Here is a 19,568-nt window from a genome sequence, read left to right as displayed (position 1 = left end):
TTTTTCTGACCTCGATCAGTGGAAAAGAAATCCTTCTAGATCGAAGCAATATCTATTTTTGTTCTTATCCCGAATGCCCCTTTTTGGAAGAGTTGGATTTCCCTCAAATTAAAAACCGACCTTGTATCTAACTCTGCCCTCTTGGGGAGACAAGTAAATAATAATAATAATAATAATAATAATAATAATAATAATAATAATAATAATAATAATAATAATAATAATAATAATAACGATAATGATTATTGTTATAATAATAATCATAGTAATAATAAGAAGGAGGCGTTAAAAGCTGCAAATATTTGCGAAAGTTGTTGAACAAAAACAAAAATAAAATAAACAGGTTAATAATTCAAAACGATGCGGAAACAGTTACAAAGGCAAAACACACTTCGATCCTTTTTAGATATGCCGATAAAAGAAAATCAATAACAATATAAAAGACATAAAAATAACAGATCAGAAAGACAAATCGTTTATGTGTCTGTCCCGGATAATCTAATCATAATGCCTCTTTCAAACGATTCGAAAAGTTTTGCAAATAAAAGATGTGTCACTAAAAAAATGTGTGACGTAAAAACATGTTAGACGATGAATCCTTTCGAACCTTATAATCGTCTTCTCATTTAAAAATCTCTAGGTTTCTCATTGACATGTTGTAAGTAAATGGCTCAATGGATGATAATATATCTCTATTTCTTCTTATTTTGTGCTATAGTTGTATCTGGAATTGTTTTCTCTGTGAAAAAATAAAACAGCTTTCTCGCAGAAAGTTGTAAGTAGATTGCCCAGTGGATGGTGACATTTCGCTCGGTATTTCTCTTATGCTCTCTTATCGATTTATATGTAATCGTTATCCTGTTGAAAGAAAAACCCAGAATTTCTCGTTTACACCACGTAAGTAAGTGGCTCAATGGATAGTGACAGCTCTCTCTAGTTCTCTTATTTCCTGTTATTGCTTTACACGTAATAGTTTTCATACTGAAAGAATATAACTGGGTTTCTCGTTTGCTCATCGTAAGCAGTCGGCTCAACTGATACTGACATTTATTTCTTTTATTTTCTGTTATTGTTTGTAGGTTTTATTGTTCTACGCGCTATCATTTTCTCATTGAAAATAGTTGAGTTTCTCGTTGACACGTTGTTCATTGGTGACTTAATGGATAATGATATCTCTTTGTTTATTTCTTTTCTGTTTTGTTTTACATGTTATAAACTTCTCATTGAGAAAACAACTGAGTTTCTCATGAACACGCAGTAAGTCAATAGTGACGTCTCTCCTTTTATTTTTCCTGTAATCGGCTTCGAGATGGCTCGACTGAAGATAGAAGCCTAATTACGTGACACATTAGCTAACCACTTAGAACTTTAGCTTTTATACATAATGTCATGAACTATATTAACTAGATGGTGTAAGTTATTTGTACGATCTGAATGGCCATTTAAAAAAGACCAATCAAATACACAGTTGTAAATAATAATAATAAATAAAAATAATAATAATAATAATAATAATAATAATAATAATAAAGGGAGAAGAAGAAGAAGAAGAAGAAGAAGAAGAAGAAGAAAAAAAAGGAGGAGAAGAAGAAGAAGAAGAAGAAGAAGAACAACAACAACAACAACAACAAAAACAAGAAGATAACAAACGAATGAAGCTGTGTAAGAATGACTTTAATTTTAGGAACACTAGATACCGTTCCCGAATCCATGGAGAAAAAAACTAAGCAAAATTAGAATTAAAGGGAATACCATATTAACGCGGGATAATTATGAAAATAGCACGTTAATGTCGAAAATAGCAAAACCGTTTATGAAAATCTCCCAGTACGGAAACTACCATCATAAACGCTAACCAGACAAGGAAATAGAAATAGAAATAAATAGGAACTTTAACTGGCAGAAATCGGATCCATTCACGTCCTCTGAGTAAAAATGCGCATACATTTGGTGGCATCAGCCTCGGTTGGTACAACACAAAATGGTCTCGAAGGATCACGTAGGTTGAGAAAAACTGTAAAAGTAGAGTGCCATTTTTACTTCTACGGAAACGGTACGGATTATTATTTGAATCGTAGAGAGGCTTATTGCCACTTAAATTCCAAAGCAGGCTTACGCTCATTGTCATATAAATCAATCTTTAACAGATGTTGCGATAATGCAAAATGATTTTCAACGGTTATCAAAATATGTAGAGAGTATTTGAAATCTGGGGACTTTTTTGCCGTTCAGTGATCAAGTAGAACCATTTTTTATTACCAGTGAGCATGACCAGGTGTGTCAGAAATTTCGTGAAAAATAGTGAATAATTCCACCCCGTCATTCCAAGCTTATAACTCCTCGAAAAATGTAATTCAGGCCCTAATTTTTTCTTCAATTAAAGGAGCAAAGACCAAGGTTTCATTAAAAAAACAAAAAACAAAAAAAAGAACGTGTTTTTTTTTTAAAAAGGTTTTAAACTTCGGACTTTACAGGTAAATTTCTAAAAAACACTACTTTTGTTGTTTTAAATTTAAATATATTATTTATTGACCCTTTTCCCTTCAATTTGTGATATATAACACTTTGGTGAGTAAATTAATTATTTACTTTTTAATAGACATTTCAAAATGAGAGGTGTAAATTATTCGACCCCCTGTCTTTCCAAGCTTATAACTACTCGAAAAATATAATTCAGGCCCTAATTTTTTCTTCAATAAAAGGAGCAAGGACCAAGGTTTCATTTTAAAAAAACAAAAGAAAAAACAAGCGGCGTGGTTTTAAAAAAAAGGTTTTAAACTTCGAACTTTACAGGTAAAATTCTAAAAAACACTACTTTTTTTTAATTTGAATATATTATTTATTGACCTTTTCTCTTCAATTTGTGATATATAAAACATTGGTGAGTAAATTAATTATTTACTTTTTAATAGACACTTGAAATGGGGGGGCGTGAATTAAAAAAAAACGTTTGTCTAAAATATTATATTCGGTTTATTGGAAAGAGCATAAAATTTCACATTGACCCTGAAAATATCGTAAAAATAGAATCAATAGAAAAATTTTGATAGATTTTTAAAGTTTAAAAATTGAAAAATATTGAATTCGTAAAATTCATTAGTTTTTTTTTTAATAAAAAAAATATTTCTATAACTTTTAAAGCAACTTTAATCGTTTATTTTGGAAGTATAATCCATAAAGAAAATAAACAACTCACTTTTGAAAGAGAAATTACGAGATTTTTATATTTTATTCGCAGTTTCGTGTTAGGGGTGTCAAAAATTCCTACAAAAATTCTGATACACCTAGAGCATTACCCCTACTGTGAAAACTTCTAGTAAACAATAATACGAAATTATTACAATGAATACAATTTCAAATAATAACCTAAGAGATTCGAAATGCTAACGAGATAATTTTTATTTCAGATTCAAGGTATCAATTGTTTTCTTTATTCTTGACTTATGTGTTTTTAAGTGGTTAAAGACACGAACTAAAAAACATGTGCCAAGTTCGAATCCATTTTATTCCACAGAAACACATTCACTAAAACCCACATCTGACCGTGTGTCTAAATTATTTGAGATGTTAGTTTGCTTGTTTTTTTAACGTCATATCAACCCTTTTCGTGTTATTTTCTGGCGAATCTCGTAATTTTAAAAAAAAACTATTTTCTTTGAACTTTTTATATTTTCAAATATTTATTCATAATATTTCATTTGATTATTTTAGAGGAAAATTGTGTTTTTTGTTTTACCAAACATGATTGGGTTTTATAAAGAGAACGAAAAAAAAAACAACATAAATGTTTGATGTATTTCAAGTCAAGAAGCCAATATCTTAAGGCAGCTTGATTTTATGGCAGGAGGTAAATATGGGGAGGAGATAAATAAACATTCTTTACTTACACATTAGTATTTCTTTTTTTGATTTTGAATCAAATGACATTAATGAATCCTGGGCTACACCAGATAGATACAAATAGTTATATAAAAACAAATAAACATAAAATATAACGAAATGATTAGAACCCATTTTTCTTCTCTATTCCGCTATGTTAAATAGCATCTTCCATTGTTATTCTTCGACGGGATTGATTCAGATACTGACCCAGAGCGGCTATTATCATCCCTATTTTTTCTTTCTCTTATTTTATGACCAATTCATTAAACTACGTTGTTATGTAGAAATTATTTGCTTTTCCCAAAAGTACACATTAATAATATTAGAATTTATAATATACTAATGCTTGTCTGTTTTGTCATGTATATTGGCTAGCAGCTAACCCACTAACCACGCCGTAAGGAGGTCATTGTACCAATCTATACAGCATTAAACGCATGCAGCCTATTATTTTGATTTAACTATCCGGATATCAGATTTCTGGTTTACGATAAAGAGACACAGAAGCCAGTCGCTGACAGCCGATCCACTTACTTGCACTTTCCCCGTTGCATAATATCTCAGACAGATTCACAGAAAACAGTTCGCAAACAGACATTCTTACTATTTACAATTTTCATACTATTATTAGGTAGCGAAGCGAGTGCGGAGATAAGGTGCGCTGAAAGTAGGGTTGGGCCTAAAAACGGGGGAAAAAAAGAAATCGTGTCAGTCCTTTTAAAGAGTGGTTCTTCCTCACACAGACTGCCGACATTGACGAGAACAGATGCAAGACGCGACAGTTCTGGGCGTCCTTGCAAAGGGTTGGGATGAGCACAGACAGCCAAAGGTTGGTCTTTCAGTATGTGTAAATGGTATCGCTTTCTTCGATTCATTCCTTTTTTACACGTATTTGATTTAGATGCTTCTTGTTCTGTTAAATAAACTCCTTAAAACTAAATCGGTGCCCGTATGGTTCTCAACCAACAAGCAACGGACAACGGCAAACAGCGCGATATTGATGAAACCTGGGTAACAGCTTTGTTGTATATCAGTATTTATTGTTTTCCCAAATCAAATAATTACATCACATACGTCGCTGTTACTTTCTAATTTCAAGAGATTTTCAGCGAGGAATTTTCTTGATAATAAAAACGTAAACCGAGAAACTGAATCATTTATATCTGCAGCACAAGATAACTCGATAAGAACCAACCACATCAAAGCAAAGATCGACAAAACACAAGGAAACAGCAAATACAGACTCCATCGATAAAGATATGAAACGATAAACCATATAGTAAGCGAATGTAGCAAACTAGCCAAAAAGGAATACAAGAACAGGCACGATCAAGTGGGGCGAGTACACTTGGAATTATGCATCTCGAACGCACAGACAAATGGTGCAAGCATAAGCCAACAATGGTACTTGGAAACGAGAATCACAAAACCCAATCGGACATGACGTACAAACGGATAAACTCATCCATACAAAAAGACCGGATGTCGTAATAATTAACAAGAAAGAAAAGTCTTATCAAATCGTAGACGTTGCTGCCCCAGCTGCTCACAGGGTGAACATCAAAGAAAAGTAGAAACGGAGCAAATACACAGAGCTAGCCATAGAACTGAAAGGGATATGGAAGATGAAGAAAATCAAAATAATACGTATAATAGTAGAAGCACAAGGAACAATTACGAAAAACTTTGAAAAAAGAATGGGAGGAATTGGAATAAGGGGAATTACTGGAAGGATACAACGAATAGCAATAATGAAAACAGCTGAAATATTAAGGAAACCCCTTAAATGTGGAGACGAATACACATGATCCATATGCGCAGGTCAGACGAGTTGCTGCAGAGACAACACTTGAAGAATTGTTACATGGAACTAAGAACATTGAAGCTGCACATCTCTAAGTTCTCTATCCCCCACCTCCTCCCATTACTCTATCACCGCCCAACCCCCCAAGAAAGAACGACGCCAAATAGCCGAGAATGGGCAAGAAGGATGGAAAGACTGAGGAGAGAGCACTGACAAGACCTCCATTGGACAAGTGCCAAGAGAACTGGGCCTTAGGGAGGCTTATTGCCACTCGAATCCCAGTGGAGACCAATGGTCGCTGCCAGCGAGAAACCAATGGTAAGCTGCTGTTGCAATCATGCAAAGTCATTTTCAAATGTTAACGAAAGAGGTGGAGAGTACTAGAAACGTGTTGTCACTTAGCTTCCAGGGAACACCAGAGGTTTTATTCAAGAAAAGATCATTTATGACTTGTGTGAAAGTTTCTTGTGAGCTAATAATAATAATAATAATTATTATTATTATTATTATTATTATTATTATTATTCTTCGAAAATGTAAGTGGATGACTTAGATATAGGTGATTATTTTTTCTAACCAAAAACCAGTTCTATATTTTGGACTATGTACACTAATAGCGTTTCAAGTTTTGTTTTAAAATCATTTTGATCTATGTGAGTGCGCAATGTATACGACGACAAAACGTAAATGAATTACTAACATATTTTTTGTATAAATAAAAGATCTAACTTCGCACTGAGATAGTTTCAAAACAGAATAAAAGTCTGTTGACTTCTTGGGCGATGTACGCTGTTAGCGTCACCAAATGTTCATTCTCAAATTAATTTTTACTCTGCGAATATGCAAAGTAGACGAAGGAGATGCACGTGGATTACGTGTATGCGTCAATAAAGTAGTTCGGCATTCGTTTTAGTCTGTGTTTGATCTGGAAGTATCATGTCGCAGTTATCATGTGTTGGTTGAGCATGCCATGTTGGTAGAACCAGAATGGATTGGCCAACCGTTCGGCAAATGTATAAAGTTGAATAGCGAAATGGAAGTGAACAGCCAATAAAATCATCGGTAAAGTTAGAAGTTAATGACGAACGAACCGGTTATTATTTACATAGGAAATGAGCGTTAGGGGACAGGCAAAATCACGTAATCACAAAGTGAAATAATTACCGTAAAACGCCATAAACGAAGACTCTTTTTGAAAATATTATAGGAATTCATGATAATAAATAAAAGCGATTGATAATAACTGCAAAACCACAACACGGATTGGCAGGAAGTGCGGCCATATCTAATTTTTGTGTAAAGTGCGTTTGTATTCCTATAATGCGTTTTTTTTTCTAGACAGAATTTTATTCCTAATTTTATTAATTATAGAGACGTGGCTACAAAGACTGCATAATCATAGTGGATAACGTATCATTATTCCAACTGTTTCTCTAGTATGTTCACAGGGACTTTCTGCTATACTGGACATTCAAATTTTAACGGATGGTTCAGTGTCATCCTCAACAGAACTTTACAATTTGGTGTCAAATAACTCACACAATCAATCTTCATTTGTTGTCGTTGTTGCAAGCACATTTCTTATTAAATGCTTTGCTGATGACGCTGCGACTTTGAATTTTGAATAACTATGATCACCCTCTCCTGATCGTAGTAGAATGATTCTCTTTTGAGCCGGCCATCATTATTTATATATTCCTGAGAAAGCCCTTCCATAAAACATTTGCCAGATTCTGTTTCGTAAATGTGTGAGTGCAAGTAATGTCTAAAATTATCATTGAAATAGATGTTTACTAAAAAGATTATATAAACATTTTAAATAAGTAATTGTTCTTTTATGAATATGTATTAACAAAAGAAGTGACAAGGGGTGTGTTGTCACTTGTATTGAATAACCCTTTCTTCTTTTGTCCCCAATTTTAAAACTTATATCTTTTTAATTATTACAATTGTTTAAGTCGACTTATTTTACTGAATACCCAAGAATGCTTGTCAACGAGGTTTTATTTTTAATTCCAACTAAAGTTTATTTAGACAATAAGTAATGAATTTTATTTTTCGGCTCATCTTCGCTGTTTTTGTTTTTTACTAACCTGGACACGCATTCTCTTTATTGTCTTTTCCGTTGTGTCTTTGTGGTAACTTCAAAACGATTCTGGTCATAAAATCCAAATTAATATCTCTCGACCCTCCCTCTCTCTTTCTCTCCCTCCCGTTCCATTTTCGTCTCTCTACACACAAACGCACACACACACGCACACATATATATACATATATATATACAAATATATATATATATATATATATATATATATATATATATATATATATATATATATATATATATATATATACGTTTTATATTTTATAGATGGAATTAGCCTTGGAGTACAAACAGCAAAGTTTACTTTTATGTATTAGTAAATATAAATCACAGAACTGTAGGTAGTATGCAAAACATCTGATGGCACATAATTAACATGTCGAATCCTGGATGGGACGCGTAACTTTTCATATTTTATTTTTTTAATTTCATCACGCTTCTATATATATATATATATATATATATATATATATATATATATATATGTATGTATGTATATATATATCATATATATATCACATATATATCATATATATATATATATCACATATATATATCATATATATATATATATCATATATATATATATCACGCTTATACATATATATATATGTATATATATATATATATATATATATATATATATATATATATATATAGCGATTAAGCTACACTGAATATTCCGCGTTTCATCCACTCTAGGATTCTTCAGGCTTTTATAACTTACTAACTAGCTCTACCTACGTATTGAGCACTGTTGAAGTAAATACTTAAAGTTTATGCATAAATTTATACTTTCGTATATTTATTTTATGTGAGTAAATGAGGTAGTTTATATATATATATATATATATATGTGTGTGTATATATATATATATATATATATATATATATACTAGCAAAAGTACCCGACGTTGCCTGGGTTCAAAAACAGCCTACAGAAAATGGACTCTGATTTATTAAAGTATGATAGGTTATGAAAAGGAAGGGTTGTAAATTTAGGTCGAATTTGGGAGTATCCAAACCAAAGCAAAATATGATGAAAGTAAAAATAAAATACATAAACCCCATAATGTATTATACAATACCTGTTCACACTGAAACACTTATCACAATATTCTGTGGATCTATATTAAAAAACCTTGTTAAATTTTGTGACATATTTCCATTCTATGGAGTACAGGCGCGAACGAACACCCCATATTTTTTTTACCATATTTCTTTAAACTGAAACATAATTATTAAAGTATACTTACTCAGATAGATATGAAAAGTCTTTATCAAAGTTTTTGCCTATTTCCATTCTATGGATGCCAGCGCGAACGCACACCACACAATTTTATTATACCATCCCTATTTAAGTTAAAACATACTTATCAAAGTATTCTTATGTACATCTATATCAAAAACACTTGTAAACGTTTTTTTTTAATTTTTAATTTTTTTATTTCCATACTTTGTGGACCAGACGTGAACGCAGACCCCACAATTTTAATGAACCACCGTTCTGCCAGATCAAACATACCTATTTCTGTGTCTCGATACATTTTCTATCATTATATTTAATCAGTTTTTTAAAATAGTCAACCATATAGGAGCCTATTCGTGACCAGACACACACACACACATTCAGCTTTATATTATAGTTCTATACAATGATTTATTAATGCAACAAAAATTTTAAAATACAGAATATAGTGAAGGAGTTTTCTTGCTCCATGAAGTTTCAACTTTTAGCATTTACATACTCGTGTATATTCAACATAATTTTGTAAACAACTATTTTTCTGTAATTACATAGTGTAAGGCAAGAACTATAAATATGTGTATTATATGAACGGCTAAAGGCAACAAATCCTACAAATTCGCCACATACTCGTTTTTTTTTTCTTTCCGGAACTTACAATCGTTTCGGCCTACTCTCATAACATTTGTAATATTCAAACTTTATGAGTAGATCATTAATGTTCATGTCAATAAATAAAACAACAACTTCCACGGAGTGAGTTTCCGTATTGTTTATGTTTTAGTTCAGCAATGTCTACACGTATACACATATAGATTATGCTTCTGCACTTATTTATTTTTTACTTTTTTTTATTACATTTTCACCCCAAACAAGGCACATTGCCACTTTGGTGTAGGGGGCTACTATCAGGGGAAGCAACTACTGGGGCACTAAGTAGGGATTTGGGCAGCAAGATGTCGGTTCACGTTGCACTTGAACTTCTGCACGTCAGTACAGTTAGGGAAGCAGGAACCTGGAATGGAATTCCAGAGTCTAGCGGTTCTGAGGAAGAAACTACTGGAGTAGAAAGATCTTTTACATCTAGGGATCTCTACTGTGTGGGGGTGGGATTTAGCTGCCTGTCGGGTTTGTCTAGGGTTTCTACGTCGTGGGGGCACAAGTGTCTGCAGTTCGATTCACCATTAAAATACTTGTAGAACAAGCAGAGAGATGCAACGTTTCGTCGATGGAACAGAGGCTGAAGCTTAGATGCCAGTTCAGGGCCTATCAGATTGGCGACTCTATTTTGAACATTGTCCAGGAGCGAGCGACTAGCAGCAGATGCACCAGCCCAAATGTGACAACAATACTCCATACATGGGCGAATAGTGGCCTTATAGAGGTACAGGATACTTTCAGGTGTCAGTAATTTTCTAGCATGGTAGAGAGAGCCTACCTTTTTCGCAGCGGCTCTGGCAATGTTTTCAATATAATTGTTCCAGCTGATGTTTCCTGTGAACGTTATGTAAAGCAGTTTGAAAGATGTACTCTCAGACAGGGAGTCACTGGTCATTGCTATTGGTGGCAGAGAAGGTTTCTTGTAATTATTGAAGGGAACCAGTTTAGTCTTGGCAGCATTGAATGTGACCATCCATTTATGTACCCATTCCACTACAGATTGGAGGTCATCCTCTAGTGTTTTTGCCATTTCTTTAGTTATGTGTTCATTTGTTTTCCTGTCATGCCTGTTATAGAGTGTAGTGTCATCAGCATATATACCCATCTCAGAGAAAGTTTTGTCGGGGAGGTCATTAATAAATATCAGGAACAATAGAGGTCCAAGATTAGACCCCTGAAGCACTCCTGCATTTATTTCACACTGTTTAGATGTGCGACCGTCGAGGACAACCTGGATTTTTCTCTTGTCTAAGAAGGATTCAATTATGCTAAGTATTCTACCAGTGATACCGTATGATTTAATTTTCCTGAGGAGGCCCTTGTGCCATACCCTGTGAAAAGCCTTAGATATATCTAGAGCTACCGCTCTGCCCTCCCCCGCTTTGTCCAGTGAATTGTATATACGTTCAGAGATTATATATATATATTAAATTGCCTGTAACATTGTTTAAATTACCTATAACATTATTTAAATTACCTGTAATATTGTTTAAAATACATGTAACATTGTTTAAATTACATGTAACATTGTTTAAATTACATATAACATTGTTTAAATTATATGTAACATTGTTTATATTGCCTGTAACATTATTTAAATTACTTGTAATATTGTTTAAAATGCATGTAACATTGTTTAAATTACATGTAACATTGTTTAAATTACCTATAACATTGTTTAAATTATATGTAACATTGTTTAAATTGCCTGTAACATTATTTAAATTACCTGTAATATTGTTTAAATTACCTGTAACATAGTTTAAATTGCCTGTAACATTGTTTAAATTACCTGTAATATTGTTTAAATTGCCTGTTACATTGTTTAAATTACCTGCAACATTGTTTAAATTGCCTGCAACATTGTTAAATTACCTGTAATATTGTTTAAATTACCTGCAACATTGTTTAAATTACATGCAACATTGTTTAAATTGCCTGTAACATTGTTTAAATTACATGTAACCTTGTTTAAATTGCCTGTAACATTGTTTAAATTACATGTAACATTGTTTAAATTACCGTTAACATTGTTTAAATTACATGTAACCTTGTTTAAATTGCCTGTAACATTGTTTAAATTACATGTAACCTTGTTTAAATTATCTGCAACATTGTTTAAATTACATGCAACATTGTTTAAATTGCCTGTAACATTGTTTAAATTACATGTAACATTGTTTAAATTACCGTTAACATTGTTTAAATTACATGTAACCTTGTTTAAATTGCCTGTAACATTGTTTAAATTACATGTAACATTGTTTAAATTACCGTTAACATTGTTTAAATTACATGTAACCTTGTTTAAATTGCCTGTAACATTGTTTAAATTACATGTAACCTTGTTTAAATTATCTGCAACATTGTTTAAATTACATGCAACATTGTTTAAATTGCCTGTAACATTGTTTAAATTACATGTAACATTGTTTAAATTACCGTTAACATTGTTTAAATTACATGTAACCTTGTTTAAATTGCCTGTAACATTGTTTAAATTACATGTAACATTGTTTAAATTACCTTTAACATGGTTTAAATTGCCTGTAGTGTTATAAAAGATGCTGGAAGTTCTCCCTGTTGACATCTATACATTTCTGGGTACGTTTAAAAACGTTTGAAGATACTGCCTGTAGATCTTCTCTGGTGATTCTTCTGATAGCGTTGGTAATGTTCTCTTTTACTTGGTCTAGATTGTGAAAATTATTTGCATAAAATGTTTGTTGTAAAGCCCCCCAAAGATAAAAATCAAGGATTACAAGTCCGGGGAACGTAGTGGCCATAACTCTTCGCTTATTTTCTCTCTTCCGTAAACATGTCATGAACTCGTGTCAGTTATCTATGAGACGCGTGGCATGTAGCGCCATCTTGTTAGAAAAAGAATTGCATTTTGTCTTGCGGTGTTATGAGAAAGATTAGCGAGATCGGGCTATTTTTACTGCATTTGTAAAACAGGCACAGAGATGCAACATTGCGGCGATGGGACAGGGGTTGTAGCTTACTTGACAAAGCGGGACCTATTTAATGTAAACCTCTTTTTCAAACCCTATTCAAGATGGAGAGGCTTGTGGTAGACGCACCAGCCCAAATTTGAAAACAATATCCCATGCGTTGGCGAATAGTAGTCTTGTAGAGGTACATGGTACTCTCAGGTGTGAGTAGTCTTCTAGCTCGATAGAGGGAACCCACCTTCTTTGCAGCAGTCTTCACAATGTCCTCTATGCATTTGTGCCAGTTCATATTGCCCACAAATGTTAGGTTGAGAAGTTTGAAGGAAGAATTCGCAGGTAGGATGTTATTTATTATGGATATCGATGCAAAGGTAGCAAACAATTTAAGGTAAGGAATTAAAAAGAAGAGAAAGAGAAGTGGTTTGAGAAGGAAATGGATGGTCAATTCAGTAGAGATATACACAAGGAAGTGGACGAGGGAAAAAACTGACGACTGTTGTCAAAATCTGTCTTGAAGGTTAAGACAGAAGCTTTTATATGTGCCGCACAGGAGCAATCGCTCAGGACAAACTGTTAAGTGAAACGGCTTAAAGGCAATAATCGTTGATATATTACTGTTATCGTATGTAAATATGGCGGAAAAAGAAAAGCAAAAAGGGTAAGAAGTACCAAGACTTGAAAAGGCAGATAAAAGTTTGTGGGAGTTTAAAACAGTAGACGTTGTATCTGCTTTGATGGGACCCCAGGGGATGTGACAAAAGAATTTAACAAGTGCATTGAGATAAATAGTACCCATTGCAATGTTAGAGTGCTTCAGAAGGCTGTCTTGTTGGGAAACACCTGAATTTTACGGAAAATACTGGAGACCTGAGGAAACAAGGCCGATAGCCATTAGATAAATTAAAATGAGCGAAAAATGGGATGAAATGACTTAAATAAATAAAAAGTAAATGACTTAGAATGACTTTAATGAACTTAAGGATGAATTGACTGACCTTAAGAATGACTTGAATGCTTAAAAAATAACTGGAATCCTTCAAAAACAACTTGAATGATCTGGAGAATGACTTGAATGGCTTTGAGACTGACTGGTTATAAATTGGGTGATCATTTTACATTAAATTAATACAGAAAAGTGATCCCCCACTTTATATCACAATAAGTACAGCATGTATTAAGGACAGATACTACACTTTGATCTTCGCCAAAAGGCCAAGAAAAGCTGCTCCCCCACAAAGCAAATTAGGCACAAGGCCGATTTTTAATGTGAGGAGTGAAGGGGAAAATGGGGACCAACTCCCTGGGGAGTAGGGGAGCTGGATAGTGACAATTGGTATGAAGGTTGCCCCTACATTGACCAAGGTCTTATATGTGGGGTTGCCCCCACATATAGTCTTTGTTTGAAGTATCTGCCGGAGCAGATACTACACTTTGAGGTAATTATTTGCTCCCCCACTGAGCAAATTAGGCACAAGGCCGATTTTTAAAGTGAGGAGAGAAGGGGAAATGGGGACCAACTCCTCGTGGAGTAGGGGAGCTGGATAGTGACAATTGGTATGAAGGGTTGCCCCTACATTGACCAAGCTCTTATATGTGGGGTTTCCCCCACATATGGTCTTTGCTTGCAGTATCTGCCGGAGCAGATACTATACTTTGATCTTGGCCAAAAGGACAAGAAAAGCGTAAAAAGCTAAAAACAGCATCTATTAACAACATACCTTTGATCTTAACCAAAATGGCCAAGCACAAAAGTGCTACGGACAGACCGACCGACCGACCGACCGAATGAATTATAGAGTCGCTTGCACGCGACTGAAAATGCTGAAGCTTATGGTCATTTGTTATGATCTGTCTTCTAGTATAAAATGTACAATAGCATCAGATAGACGCAAAATGCAATAATAATAATAATAATAACTAGCAGGACTCGTGGAAATTCCACGGTAGTTAAAATCTTTTAAAACACATCAGTAAGAAATTCCTTATTGTTATATTACAAAAATGAACGTATGGAAACAAGCAGAACAAAGAATTTAGTTTAAACTTTTATTGACGGTCAATGCGATCGTAACTGATGCTGTTGATATTATCAGGAAGTGCTGGTGATGATTGCGGCAGTGACAGGGACATCGATCAGCTGCTTGGAGTGAGAATAGTAGTCAGTCAGCAGGTTCTTGGGAGTCAGACTGTGAATTTAAAAAAAACTGTGTTACATTGTTGACATCGATTTTGTGCAAGTTCTGATGACCCCAAGTTGTTTAATATTTCAGGACATTTTGGATTACACGTGTGAGTAATGGTCACAGAAAACTGTCATTGCATCTTGATGAAGCTGTTGTAGATTCCTAGGACTTCCTGTAAATGTAGATGGTAGAATAACTGGTACACCAGAATAACCATTTTCATTCCTTGATAAATGATCCATTAGGCCAGACTATTGAGTAGCTCTTGGTTGACTTTGATAGTTTTTAATGAAGTTAAATAAGCAACCGTCAACTTTTACATATGCAGTAGACTTTTCTATTTATTTTTAATTTTATTCAATGAAGATTTGGAAATTCACAAATATTTTTTAAGCCGAATTATTGATATAGATTTCAATTAATGCATCACAACTTCCTGATAATATAAATAGAACACTTTGAATTTTCTGTACAAAAGTTTTTTCCATAAAAACATTGTAATCTGTTATAATATTCAGATTCTTGTGTACATAGAAAATGAAGTGTTTCTGTAAAACTTACGAAGTACAGTTAAATTTTGATGTTTTGATAATCAAAATTATGTGAGGTAGGTTGTACCTATCAAATTTATGTCAATGTTATATAATTAAGTAAAGTTAAACAAACTGTACACTACTTTTTCATCAAATTCTGAATTTTAAATGTAAGGAAAGCAATTAAAAAAAATTTTTTCTAAAATCATATTTACATCCAAGTTAATTTTTAGATTCCATAGCTGTTCCTGATTGTTTTCATAACACTTCACGGTAAACAATATTCTTAGTATATGTTACACCACACTTTCTGCCCAGATTATCATCTCTATGCAGTTGCATTACCTTAAATTTCACACTGTACTTAGATCGAGCTCTTGAATATGCCACATACAGCTGACCATGAGAAAATACAGGTTGTTGAAGATATATACCAACCTTATCAAAAGTTTGGCCTTGTGCTTTATTGATGGTCAGTGAATATGCTAATCGTATTGGAAACTGTATCCGATGAAATGCAAACGGAACATTTGGCTTTAACTAAATTCTTGGAATGATAACTGTGGGACCTCTATTAGATCCATTAATTAAAATAGCAATGATGCTGTTTTGATGACATTCTTTTATTTTCATCCTAGTTCCATTACAAAGTCCTTGATTTATGGATAAATTTCGCAGTCGCATTACTATTGCCCCTATTTTCACATTAAGTCAGTGAGGTGACATTCCAGATGGAGTTAATGAATTTATGAACTCGATTTTGAAGTTCAGCATCATCATTGGAGATGTAATCTGTACTTAAATATGTATTTATGCCTCCGGGTAGATTATTTAGAATTTCTACATTTACTGTTAAACATTCTGTATTTTTGGAGTCATGATGATTCTATTTTCCATTTCTTGAGGGCTGCAATCAAATATTTCTGAGATTAGAGAACCATTACATACCGAATCATCAGGAACATCTATGGCATCTACAGGAACGTCATTAAGACTGCTCGTTAGTGTACCATTACCAAGATGAAGGAGCCATCTAGAAAACTCCTGTTCATTTATGTTAGTTCTGACGTTTTGTGTTAGTTGTAATTGACTGAAATGATGCCACAATGGGCATCTTTTAAGACAGGTGTCTATAATAGATGTAGGTGATCCATGTGGCACTACTGGCAAAATTTGCCTGAAGTCACCTCCAAGTATGAGAAATTTTCCACCAAATATTTTATCGTTACCCATTATATCTTGTAAACATCTATCTATAGCAAGCAGTGCATGAGTAGGTATCATAGAGGCTTCGTCTATGATGAATACCTTTACCTTTCTCAAAAAAGAAGCATGCTCTGATGCAGGAGAAACATTACAGACACTGGTTTCTGTCAGAGGTACAGGTAGTTTGAATATACAGTGGCGGTTACAGTACTACTGGAGGTGAAGTAATCATATAACATGTTGAATAAAAAGGTTTTTCCTGATCCGGCTGGGGCATCTAAATAGAAGCAATTGCTGTGTGGGGCTACTTTTTCAGTTGCCATGACAGCCTTGATTATAGTATTAAAGACCTCTAATTGCTCATTGTTTAACAATTCAACATTAGGCCCGTTTGTATTTCAAGTCATATTATCTATTGGATGATCACCTGTTGGTTCAGGTAAACCCATTGCCTGGCAAGAAGAACCATGCTCATTGAATATTGCTTTTATCAAATGAATAACTGGGGGATATGTATATACACTGGCCCCCGCCCTTTGCGGCCCGGGCGACAAGATCAAAGTGTAGTATCTGTTCCGGCAGATACTGCAAGCTATGACTAGTTATGACTAGCAAAGACCAGATGTGGGGGCAACCCCACATGCCTGACCTTTAACCAGCTCCCATTTCCCACCTCTCGGGAGCTGGTCCCCCCTTTCCCTTCCCCCTCCCTTCACTCCTCACATTAAAAATTGGCCTTGTGCCTAATTTGCTCGGTGGGGGAGCAAATAAATACCATCTGTTCCGGCAGATACTGCAAGCAAAGACCATATCAGACCTTGGTCAATGTAGGGGCAAGCCTTCATACCAACAGTTACTATCCAGCTCCCATTTTCCACCTCTCGGGAGCTGGTCCCCCTTTTCCCTCCCTCTCTCTCCACATTAAAAAACGGCCTTGTGCCTAATTTGCTCAGTGGGGAAACAAATAAATACATACTGCAAGCAAAGACCATATGTGGGAGTAACCCCACATATCTACCTTGGTCAATGTAGGGCAACCCTTCATACCAACAGTTCCTATCAAACTCCCATTTCCCACCCATCGAGAGCTGGTCCCCCATTTCCCTTCCCCTCCCTCTCTCTCTCTCTCCACATTAAAAACGGCCTTGTGCCTAATTTGCTCAATGGGGAAGCAAATAAATACAAACTGGGGGATATGTATAATATATCCACCAATCCACTACACTTTACCGTAAAATTCGGCTAAAACAATTGTTGACGAATTACCTCCTTTGAATCGATATTGTCTGCTTGTGACAATTGAAGCGAAAACCTTATTAGGTATTAAATGCTAAAACATTTTAATACAGCTGGCTAATTGGCTATAAAGTAAGTTATTCCGAACTTTGATCTAACATTTTAATTTAAAAAAAAAAAAGCTTAACATTTTCTTGTATCTTTTTTTATATAAAGAAAAATGTAAGCATCATGCTGAAATAATAAAAATGCCATTCTTAATAAGGGGAGAGGGTTTGACTATTCTAAACCTTCACCTAAATAACCATTTAATGAAAAAAATGTTTAAAATGTTCTTGTATCTTTGTTATAATTTTTGTTAAATAAGAAAAATCAATAAACTTTGATAACACTATTGTAAGAATCATGCTGAAAGCCATTCTTAATATGGGGAGGGGGGTTAACTATTCTGAAACTTTACCTAATAATGTAAAAAAAAATAAGGGAAAAATATATGTATGAACAATAAATATTTCTTCAGTTAAATAAATTGATAAAGCTGTTGTAGATTCCTAGGACTTCCTGTATAAATTATACTTCCTGTATAAATTATACTGTAAATCTTTAAATAAGGAATAAATATTTATTTAAACCATAATTATTGAAAGAGTATTTTACTGCATAAAAAAACGGTTATGGGGAGAAGGATTAAATATTTTCAACATTCACCTAAATAGCGATTTAATGAAAAAAAATTTAATGGTCTTGTATCTTTTTTTTTATAATTTGTTTTAAAATAAGAAATAAAAAACTTTGATACCGCTATTGTAAGAATCATGCCGAAAGCCATTCTTAATATGGGGAGGGGGGTTAACTATTCTGAAACTTCACCTAACAATGTAATAAAAATAATGGAAAAAATATATGTATGAACAATAAATATTTCTTCAGTTAAATAAAATATACTGAAAATCTTTAAATAGGAAACAAATAAGTGTTTTATTTCATATTAAAAAGAAATTGTTGTGTCCCTGTCGGTGGGCATTAGAAGATGATGAATGCCTGTAAAAGAAGCAAAATAAAACAGACAAAACATAAATAATAACTATGTAAACAACGTGAAGATGTATAAATGTTACAAAATTACTCGATTCGGCATTAAATAACACGAAAAAGGATTGATATGCCGTAAAACAAAAACAAAACAGAACAAGACGTAAAATATGTTTTGACTCTGTGTTACTGTTACTCAGTGTATTTGCGAATGGTGACTTTGGTTATTTATTTAATAAAGTCATTCTTGACTTTTGTAACATTTATTTCGAAACATATTTTTTGTTATGTAAGGCTTACTCAAAAGTAAATAAAAAAAAGTGGCACAGTAAAAAAAAAAAACGAACTCGTAACGTTAAATGTAAAAAATATATTTATTACTGAATAAAATAAAATAAGCGTTCCGTATTCACTACAATAATAAACAGAAGACATCGTTAAAAATGTAAGTAAAATACTATTTGAACTGTGGCACGATACCTTCTATGCATAATTATCTTTAAAATAATCCAGAACCATAAAAAGACAGTTCATATATATTTTTTGTTGTTGTTGTTCGGGAAGTTTTGGAAAATAAAAGGGGTTAATGATTTTTAACTAATAAAGAGTGAACAATAAAGGGAGATAATTCACATTAATTAATGTTTGCGATGATGATGACACGTTTCATTAATTAATGTTTGCGATGATGATGACGTGACACCGTACGGACAAGCAAATTAATATAT

General features: G+C 33.5%; 1 pseudogene; it reads right to left on the bottom strand.

Moving 5' to 3' along the window:
- Positions 1-13,748: 13,748 nt before the first annotated feature.
- LOC145293554 (U2 spliceosomal RNA) lies at positions 13,749-13,874 on the bottom strand (annotated as a pseudogene).
- Between the last annotated feature and the right edge of the window lie 5,694 nt (positions 13,875-19,568).

Source organism: Euprymna scolopes, chromosome 14 (assembly GCF_053919585.1).
Source record: "Euprymna scolopes isolate OS-2025 chromosome 14, ASM5391958v1, whole genome shotgun sequence".
Lineage (NCBI taxonomy): Eukaryota > Metazoa > Mollusca > Cephalopoda > Sepiida > Sepiolidae > Euprymna > Euprymna scolopes.
This window is presented reverse-complemented; position numbering and strand designations above follow the sequence as displayed.